Below are 10,210 nucleotides of genomic sequence, written 5' to 3'. Positions count from 1 at the left end.
CATGATGATCACCCCTTCCCTGACGCCCTTAGTAAGGCCAATCACTTTGCCTCCTACCTCTCTGATGTCTTTTCCATCCCCGATGATCCCCAGTTCGATTACTCCCTCTTCCCGGATATCCGCGATCGAACTGACACCTCTGTCCCTCCCCTCGCTCCTGGTTTCCAGTACTTGGACAACATTGCACCCACGGAAGTCAATGCCCCTATCACTACACAGGATCTCATTGCTACACTCCGCACAAAACGCAACACCGCTCCTGGTCACGATCGTGTCACCTACCGTCACCTTCGTGAAGCTCCTGTCTCTTTCCTCTCCACCCTGGCCAGGCTCTACAATGTGGTCCTGTCCACCGGTTACTACCCCAACCTGTGGAAAACCTCCTGTATCCTCATGTTTTTAAACCTGGCAAACCGCCATCCACCGTCTCCTCCTACCGTCCCATCAGCCTTACCTCGGTCTTCAGCAAGGTCCTGGAATCTATCCTCATCCGCCGCATCCACCAGCATCTCCGCCAGCACCACCTCCTTCCCGTAACCCAGTGTGGCTTTTGGCCGTCCTTCTCCTCCGACGATCTTCTCCTTCACCTCACTCATCTCCTTTCCGACCAGCTTAATTCCCGTCGCTCCGCAATCTTCCTCTCCCTTGACCTCGAACGCGCTTATGACCGCGTATGGCATTCCGGTCTCCTCTTCAAGCTCCAAATCTTCGCCCTTCCCATTAACTACGTCCGTCTGATCGGTTCCTTTCTCTCCCGCCGTCCTTCCTATGTCACCATCCATAACACAGATTCCTACACCTTTTTCCCCTCCGCCGGTGTGCCCCAAGGCTCCGTCCTCTCCCCCCTTCTGTACCTTTTGTACACGGCGGACATGCCGCCGCCGTCGCCCCCCGTCCACCTTCTCCAGTTTGCCGATGACACCGCCTTCCTTGCCCTTGCCCCTACCCTGCAACGCTCCCAACACCTTCTCCAATCCCATCTTGACCGGTTCACCGCTTGGTGCAACCAGTGGTTGCTTAAGGTCAATCCCTCCAAAACCCAGGCGATCATTGTAGGCAAAACCACCCCTTCCTTCCGCCTCCTTGATTTCTATCTCACCGTCTATGGCTGTCCTATCGCCCTCACTCCCACCCTTAAGTACCTTGGCGTCACCCTCGACCGTCGCCTCTCCTGGACTCCCCATCTCCAGACAATCCAAGCCAAGGCACGTTCCCGACTCCGTCTCCTCAAGCTCCTTTCCGGCCGCACGTGGGGTCTGGACCCCTCCACAATTCTCCACACCTATAAATCCCTCATCCGCCCTATCCTTTGTTACGCCCATCCAGCCTGGATCTCCGCCCCCCCTCCCTTTTATAAATCCCTCCAAATCCTTGAACGCCATGCTCTCCGCCTTGCCTATCGCATCCGTCTCCCCTCCCCCACACGGATCCTGTATAATCTCATCCCCTTCCCCCACCTCCTCCTTTTCCTTGAAAGGATACAGATCCTGTACACCTCCCGTAAACTTGATCCTCCTCACCCGCTCGTATCCCCGATCCTCTCCCACCCCCGCCCGCTGCCACACCTGTTTTCCCACGTCCCACCCGGTCTCCATCTCTCCACCCTCCTTACCCTCTCAAAAGGTGGCTTCCGCCAGCTCCCCCTCCCTGATGATGTCCTCGTCCCCTCCATCTACCCCTCCTATCAACTTTGATCCTGCCCCACCCCCCACTTCCGGTGTCCTTTCCTTTCGGCACCCTCCCTCCCTTCTCTTCTCTTCCCTTCTCTTTCCTTTTCCCCCATCCCCTCCCTCCACCCCTCTTCCCCCGGGCTTCCCCTCCCCCTTCCTCCCTCCCCCCTATCTCCCCTGCCCGTGGCATCCCTGCTCTCCCCTCTCGCTCTCCCACTCCCCTTCCTCCTCCTCCTCTCTTGGCAGGTCCCCGGACTCGCACACGCATAGTGAACATTCGCGCGCCGGAGATCATCACCTTCTGTGTCTCGTGTGTGTAACGTTGTTTAGAGTTTTTGGTGTCCGCCATCCCACTACTACGTTCACTTGTGCCGTCGGATTCATCAGTGTTCTGTGCGCCGTGCCAACGTGTTTTCAGTGTTGTTATCGTCACGTGTGAACGACTCCGTGTTTTTTGTGTCTCTGTGACCTCTCTCTTTTGCCCGTCACTATGTTCATTATCATTCTCCGTTCTTATACTATTGTAAACACTATGGCTGAAGAGCGGCGTAGTGTGCCGCTGCCAGCCTACCTGATTTGTACAGGTATTAAAATAACAATAAAGTAAAAAAAAACTGATAAATGGTAACAAATCCTACCGAAAAATGATAATGGGGACTTTACTTCAATAGAAAAAGAAAAACTAAAGAACGATTCTTCACAGGGAAACTTTCCGTATAATACCTTAATCGACGGATTTGAATCTACTGACAGGAACAACATGTTTCACTTTAACATATTTTTTCAAAAGACTTTGTTTCAGAAGGAAACAAACAGAAAATGGGCCTGGTAAAGATCAGATGGAACTAAACGGTAAATTGACTATATTTTATTAAATAATGGGGAAATTATATATATACTATGGCGTTTTTAAGCAACTTTACAATTTTAAACGATCTTAGATTACTAACGTCTACAGGGCGATTCGTAGGAGTGGAACCAGCCTTCTAAAACGGAAACAGGTGGATAAACAGAGATTTAAAATCAAGTAATGTGAGATGGATGAAGATGAAACTATATTACAACATGGCGACCATTCTGGAAGCCACCATTTCGGATGCAAATCGAAATTTTCAAATGAAAAGGGCGTAATGTGACGTATCAAACAGATAGAGAATTACAGGAGAAAAATAATAATGCCTTTCATTTGAGCATAGCTTTAGTGATTCTGAAATTATGACTGATGTTTCTTCCTTACGGCAACGGCCTTGCCGCAGTGGATACACCGGTTCCCGTCAGATCACCGAAGTTAAGCGCTGTCGGGTGTGGCCAGCATTTGGATGGCTGACCATCCGGGCCGCCATGCGCTGTTGCCGTTTTTCGGGATGCACTCAGCCTCGTGATGCCAATTGAGGAGCTGCTCGACTGAATAGTAGCGGCTACAGTCACAGAAAACCATCATAACGATCGGGAGAGCGATGTGCTGACCACACGCCCCTCCTATCTGCATCCTCATCTGAGGATGACACGGCGGTCGGATGGTTCCGATGGGCCATTTGTCGCCTGAAGACGGAGTGCTTTTTTCTTCCTTACAGACGGCTTGGTAGCTGATGATGTCAGCACAAGCTGAACGCACTGGGATCGTCCTAATATTAGGAAAGAGGAGCACCCGTGTTATGGCAGAGAATTTCAACCAGTGCCACCCAGACAGACCACCCATTATTCGCAATGCAGTGGTGAAACCTGTCGCGAAATTTCGTGAAACTGGTTCTGTAGTAGACAGAGCGCTATGGACGATCGAAAACGGCTACGGATGGAGTAATATCAACAGCTCTTCTGGCATCGTTCTGTAGGAGTCCAGAGCGCAGGAAACTGGGGTAAGCGGTACCACCTCAAGGAGCGAGTGGTTGATGCGTGAACTGGAATTCTGGGATACGAGGAATGAGTGAAACGGACTAACAACAACCTTACAACGTTCTGGAAAACACATCGAACGCATCCTGCGCCCTTATAACAAGCACTGCTTTGTTTTGTACAAAATTCGACATAACCCGAGAATACATAAAGCTAAGCTCAAATGAAAGACAGCATTGTTCTTCTTGTGTAATTCTCTACCTATCTGATATGTCACGTGACCCCTTTCCCAGGTAGTTTATCCATCTGCTTTTGTTTCAGAAGTGAGGTTCCACACGTAGGAAGAAGAAGATAGACAAGAACACTGTGCTGAGATGCTACCAAGTATCCCGCTAAATTGGTACAAAGACAGAAAGTACACCAAAAACTTTCTTTACTTTAAGAGAAAGTTAGAATTTTAACCACAGCTGTTTTAGGAAGCGTATGCATACGACACGCATCACACAAACAGCACTGTGCAAATGCAGCACTGTGGAAAAACCGAACGACATGCCCTGCTTCTGTATCATCAACCAGGAAACAACTATTGAGCTGTTAAAATGGTTGATCAATATGGGACAGCGAGTCTTTCGCTCCAAATGACCATAGCATTTACAGGGTGTTTCAAAAATGACCGGTATATTTGAAACGGCAATAAAAACTAAACGAGCAGCGATAGAAATACACCGTTTGTTGCAATATGCTTGGGACAACAGTACATTTTCAGGCGGACAAACTTTCGAAATTACAGTAGTTACAATTTTCAACAACAGATGGCGCTGCAAGTGATGTGAAAGATATAGAAGACAACGCAGTCTGTGGGTGCGCCATTCTGTACGTCGTCTTTCTGCTGTAAGCGTGTGCTGTTCACAACGTGCAAGTGTGCTGTAGACAACACGGTTTATTCCTTGGAACAGAGGATGTTTCTGGTGTTGGAATTCCGCCGCCTAGAACACAGTGTTGTCGCAACAAGACGAAGTTTTCAACGGAGGTTTAATGTAACCAAAGGACCGAAAAGCGATACAATAAAGTATCTGTTAGAAAAATTTCAACGGACTGGGAACGTGACGGATGAACGTGCTGGAAAGGTAGGGCAACCGCGTACGGCAACCACAGAGGGCAACGCGCAGCTAGTGCAGCAGGTGATCCAACAGCGGCCTCGGGTTTCCGTTCGCCGTGTTGCAGCTGCGGTCCAAATGACGCCAACGTCCACGTATCGTCTCATGCGCCAGAGTTTACACCTCTATCCATACAAAATTCAAACGCGGCAACCCCTCAGCGCCTCTACCATTGCTGCACGAGAGACATTCGCTAACGATATAGTGCACAGGATTGATGACGGCGATATGCATGTGGGCAGCATTTGGTTTACTGACGAAGCTTATTTTTACCTGGACGGCTTCGTCAATAAACAGAACTGGCGCATATGGGGAACCGAAAAGCCCCATGTTGCAGTCCCATCGTCCCTGCATCCTCAAGAAGTACTGGTCTGGGCCGCCATTTCTTCCAAAGGAATCATTGGCCCACTTTTCAGATCCGAAACGATTACTGCATCACGCTATCTGGACATTCTTCGTGAATTTGTGGCGGTACAAACTGCCTTAGACGACACTGCGAACACCTCGTGGTTTATGCAAGATGGTGCCCGGCCACATCGCACGGCCGACGTCTTTAATTTCCTGAATGAATATTTCGATGATCGTGTGATTGCTTTGGGCTATCCGAAACATACAGGAGGCGGCGTGGATTGGCCTCCCTATTCGCCAGACATGAACCACTGTGACTTCTTTCTGTGGGGACACTTGAAAGACCAGGTGTACCACCAGAATCCAGAAACAATTGAACAGATGAAGCAGTACATCTCATCTGCATGTGAAGCCATTCCGCCAGACACGTTGTCAAAGGTTTCGGGTAATTTCATTCAGAGACTACGCCATATTGCTACGCATGGTGGATATGTGGAAAATATCGTACTATAGAGTTTCCCAGACCGCAGCGCAATCTGTTGTAGAAAATTGTAACTACTGTAATTTCGAAAGTTTGTCTGCCTGAAAATGTACTGTTGTCCCAAGCATGTTGCAACAAACGGTGTATTTCTATCGCTGCTCGTTTAGTTTTTATTGCCGTTTCAAATATAACGGTCATTTTTGAAACACCCTGTATAAAGTGCTGCACAAGTTTATATAAAAAATATTTTAATCGTGCCCTGTTCGTATTTTAACTCAGAACAGAATAGGACTACTTACAAGTTGTTTAAATGTAATAATCGTCTGTAATTATTCTACACAGTATTTTGTTATGGTTTTATGTAATAAGTACAGGTGTACCCACAACTGCTAAAGTAACTGTCCCTCCAATTAATAATGTAAACAAGACTTACAAACCTTTAATGTAAATATCTTTAACTACGAACAATAAGTACATTTAAAGGTTAAAGGAGTGTTAAAAATCATTATAGACAATTTGAGCTAGACATGACGAAACTAATTGTATCATGTTCTCGTGACCTGTCTTGCCACATATTATTATGGTTGCATAATCAGTATTACTGATTTTACCTGCCAAATGTGAATTTATTCAACATATTGCTCTCGGGTTTGCCGCTGGATAACGTTTCATGTATCTCACAATATTTCTTTCAGGCAACCGAATCATATCCGTGGGAAAAACCTGAAGTGTAAAATTATTAGTGTAAATACCAGTTTTGGTCTAAGAACCGCTGTTGAAAAGTAAATGTCTCAGATATATAGCTTCCACATGGCCACATGGACAGACTCAGGTGCGAATAACGATATTCTGTATTATCCCGATGTACTGTCATAGAAGAAGAAAAATTCTGCGTATCCTTCGAACTGTTACGGGTGACGTAACATGGTACGCACACATAATTCAGTCCTACTTTAATCTTACTCCACGACGAAAAAACATTCGGGGCTCTCTGGTTAGGTCTTGCATACAATCAGAACTTGTACGGCTTTGAGATAAGGATATCGTTCAGTGTTAACAGGTCAATGCGCTGGGCGGTGTTGAAAGACTCTTCTACAAGAACTGCTACTACCTCCAAGCTAACCTAAGTTTGAATACTAGAGACCAGTGTACTGTGCGCTTAGTTATACTTAAGGGGCGCTGATAATCGGACTGAACCTTCGAACAAACGTTACTCAAATGGCTCTGAGCACTATGGGACTTAACTTCTGAGGTCATCAGTCCCCTAGAACTTAGAACTACTTAAACCTAACTAACCTAAGGACATCACACACATCCATGCCCGAGGCAGGATTCGAACCTGCGACCGTAGCGGTCGCACGGTTCCAGACTGTAGCGCCTAGAACCACTCGGCCAAAACGTTACTACTGCCCATACGTAACTTGGGCCATGTGAATAGACGAGAAACGTGCTCACCACACCTCTTCTCATGCTTTGAGTAATTCCCGGCGAATATCATCATTCCTTAACGTCCACATTTACATCTAAATCTATGCCCTGCAAGTCACCGCACGATGTGCGGTCGAGGCCACTTTTGGTCTGAACATCTTTGCCCTCTTTCCTGTTCCTTTCACGAATGGTGCATGGGATAAGTGACTGTCGATAAACCTCCGCATGAGTTTTAATAACTCTAATTGCTTCATAGTGGTCATTTAACGAGGCGTTTGTAGGAGGATGTAATATGTTGCCACACTCTTCTTGTAACGTACTCTCTCGCAATTTCAACAAGTGCGACTATGAGCCCCACATTATTCTAACCACTTTCTTCTGAGCAGTGAATACTTTTTGCCTAAGTGTAGAATTACTCCAAAATATTATTCCGTATGACATAAGAGAGTGAAAGCATGCGAAGTATTAGCTTGCTGATTTCTATAACGTTGTTGTTGTTGTTGTTGTTGTGGTCTTCAGTCCTGAGACTGGTTTGATGCAGCTCTCCATGCTACTCTATCCTGTGCAAGCTTCTTCATCTCCCAGTACCTACTGCAACCTACATCCTTCTGAATCTGCTTAGTGTATTCATCTCTAGGTCTCCCCCTACGATTTTTACCCTCCACGCTGACCTCCAATACTAAATTGGTGATCCCTTGATGCCTCAGAACATGTCCTACCAACCGATCCCTTCTTCTGGTCAAGTTGTGCCACAAACTTCTCTTTTCCCCAATCCTATTCAATACTTCCTCATTAGTTATGTGATCTACCCATCTAATCTTCAGCATTCTTCTGTAGCACCACATTCCGAAAGCTTCTATTCTCTTCTTGTCCAAACTATTTACTGTCCATGTTTCACTTCCATACATGGCTACACTCCATACAAATACTTTCAGAAATGACTTCCTGACGCTTAAATCTATACTCGATGTTAACAAATTTCTCTTCTTTAGAAACGCTTTCCTTGCCATTGCCAGTCTACATTTTATATCCTCTCTACTTCGACCATCATCAGTTATTTTGCTCCCCAAATAGCAAACCTCCTTTACTACTTTAAGTGTCTCATTTCCTAATCTAATACCCTCAACATCACCCGACTTAATTCGACTACATTCCATTATCCTCGTTTTGCTTTTGTTGATGTTCATCTTATATCCTCCCTTCAAGACACCATCCATTCCGTTCAACTGCTCTTCCAAGTCCATTACTGTCTCCGACAGAATTGCAATGTCATCGGCGAACCTCAACGTTTTTATTTCTTCTCCATGGATTTTAATACCTACTCCGAATTTTTCTTTTGTTTCCTTTACTGCTTGCTCAATATACAGATTGAATAACATCGGGGAGAGGCTACAACCCTGTCTTACTCCCTTCCCAACCACTGCTTCCCTTTCATGTCCCTCGACTCTTATAACTGCCATCTGGTTTCTGTAAAAATTGTAAATAGCCTTTCGCTCCCTGTATTTTACCCCTGCCACCTTCAGAATTTGAAAGAGAGTATTCCAGTCAACATTGTCAAAAGCTTTCTCTAAGTCTACAAATGCTAGAAACGTAGGTTTTTCTTTCCTTAATCTTTCTTCTAAGATAAGTCGTAAGGTCAGTATTGCCTCACGTGTTCCAGTATTTCTACGGAATCCAAACTGATCTTCCCCGAGATCGACTTCTACTAGTTTTTCCATTCGTCTGTAAAGAATTCGTGTTAGTATTTTGCAACTGTGGCTTATTAAACTGATTGTTCGGTAATTTTCACATCTGTCAACACCTGCTTTCTTTGGGATTGGAATTATTATATTCTTCTTGAAGTCTTAATATTAGCAATTAATATTAATTAAAATAAAATAATAAATATAATAAAATAATAAAATAAAATAAAATAAAATAAAATAATAAATAAAAAATAATATTAACAATTATTCCGATTGCAAAAGTTGCTGAACCTAGTCGCTTTAGGAGACCCAACATATGAATTTTCCAGTTAAGATTCTCATGTATATGTTCAACCAAAAACTTAGTATGTTCTATCTTGGCTATTGACTTCTGTTGATGTGTTAACTTATTGAAGGAACTGTACTCCTTGCAGTAGAAAATTGGATGTACTGTGTTTTTTCAAAATTCAGAACAAGACTATTCGCAGAAAACCAATCAATAACTTTTCCAAAGACATTATTTGTATCATTTTGTATTGGAGTTTCTTTTATTGGGTTAATAATTATTCTTGTATCATCAGCAAACAGTGTCAGTTTAGCTTCTTGTTTCAGATAATAAGGGAGGTCATTCACATATATCAATATCAGACGGGCACCCATGATTGAACCCTATCGAACACCTAATGTAATTTTACTCCAGTTAGATGAAGTGGGAAACTTTCTTAAATCACTTAAAACATATAAAGAAACATTTTGCTTCCTGTTCTGTAGACATGACTTAAACGACTAATATGCTGTTCCATTTATACGACAGAATTGTAATTTCTGTAGCATAATATCATGGTTCACACAATCAAATGCTTTGGATAGCTCACAGAAAATTATTATTGGTGACATTTTACTATTTAAAGGCTCTATTATGTGGGCAGTGAAATTGTATATTGCTGTTTCATTAGAGCGGCATTTTTGAAATCCAAACTGTAATTTACTAAGAATCCCATTACTGTTGAGATGGCTAACTACTCTTGAATACATTACTTTCTCGACGATTTTAGAAAATGCTGTAAACAAGGATACTGTCCGGTAATTATTGACATCTGTGGTGTCCCCTTTTTTGTAGAGAGGTTTGACAATGGCATATTTTAACCTGTCTGGGAAAATACCTCGAGTTAGTGATGCATTACAGATTTGACTCAGAACATCAGCTGTAACTGCTCCACATTGTTTTAATATCTTGTTAGAGATGTCATCTACTCCAACAGAACATTTATTTTTCAAAAATTTAATAATTTTATTTATTTCACAAGCCTTTATTAGGTGAAAGTTAATCTGACTATTTTTTTTTTTTCAAAACAGACTCTTCCATGTACTGCCTGGCTTTTTCTTTTGAACTATTCTCACCAGTTTTTTCTCCTATACTTAAGAAATGGTTATCAAATACATTAGCTACTTGTGTACTGTTGGTTAGGATGGTCTCGTTCTCTTTAATAGTAATGCTACCTATCCCAGTGGTTACTTACCCTGTCTCCCTCCTAACGACGTTCCATATTGATTTTATTTTATTGCCCGAGTTGTTAATTTCATCTGATTTTGATTTTCTGGCAACTT

At 43.9% G+C, this 10,210-nt stretch overlaps 1 pseudogene; it reads left to right on the top strand.

The window, feature by feature from the left end:
* The first annotated feature begins 2,907 nt into the window (after positions 1 to 2,907).
* Positions 2,908 to 3,025, top strand: LOC126185806 (5S ribosomal RNA; annotated as a pseudogene).
* Positions 3,026 to 10,210: the final 7,185 nt, after the last annotated feature.

Source organism: Schistocerca cancellata, chromosome 4, assembly GCF_023864275.1.
Source record: "Schistocerca cancellata isolate TAMUIC-IGC-003103 chromosome 4, iqSchCanc2.1, whole genome shotgun sequence".
NCBI lineage: Eukaryota > Metazoa > Arthropoda > Insecta > Orthoptera > Acrididae > Schistocerca > Schistocerca cancellata.
The sequence above is the reverse complement of the archived record's forward strand: the minus strand, read 5'-3'. Positions and strand labels throughout refer to the sequence as shown.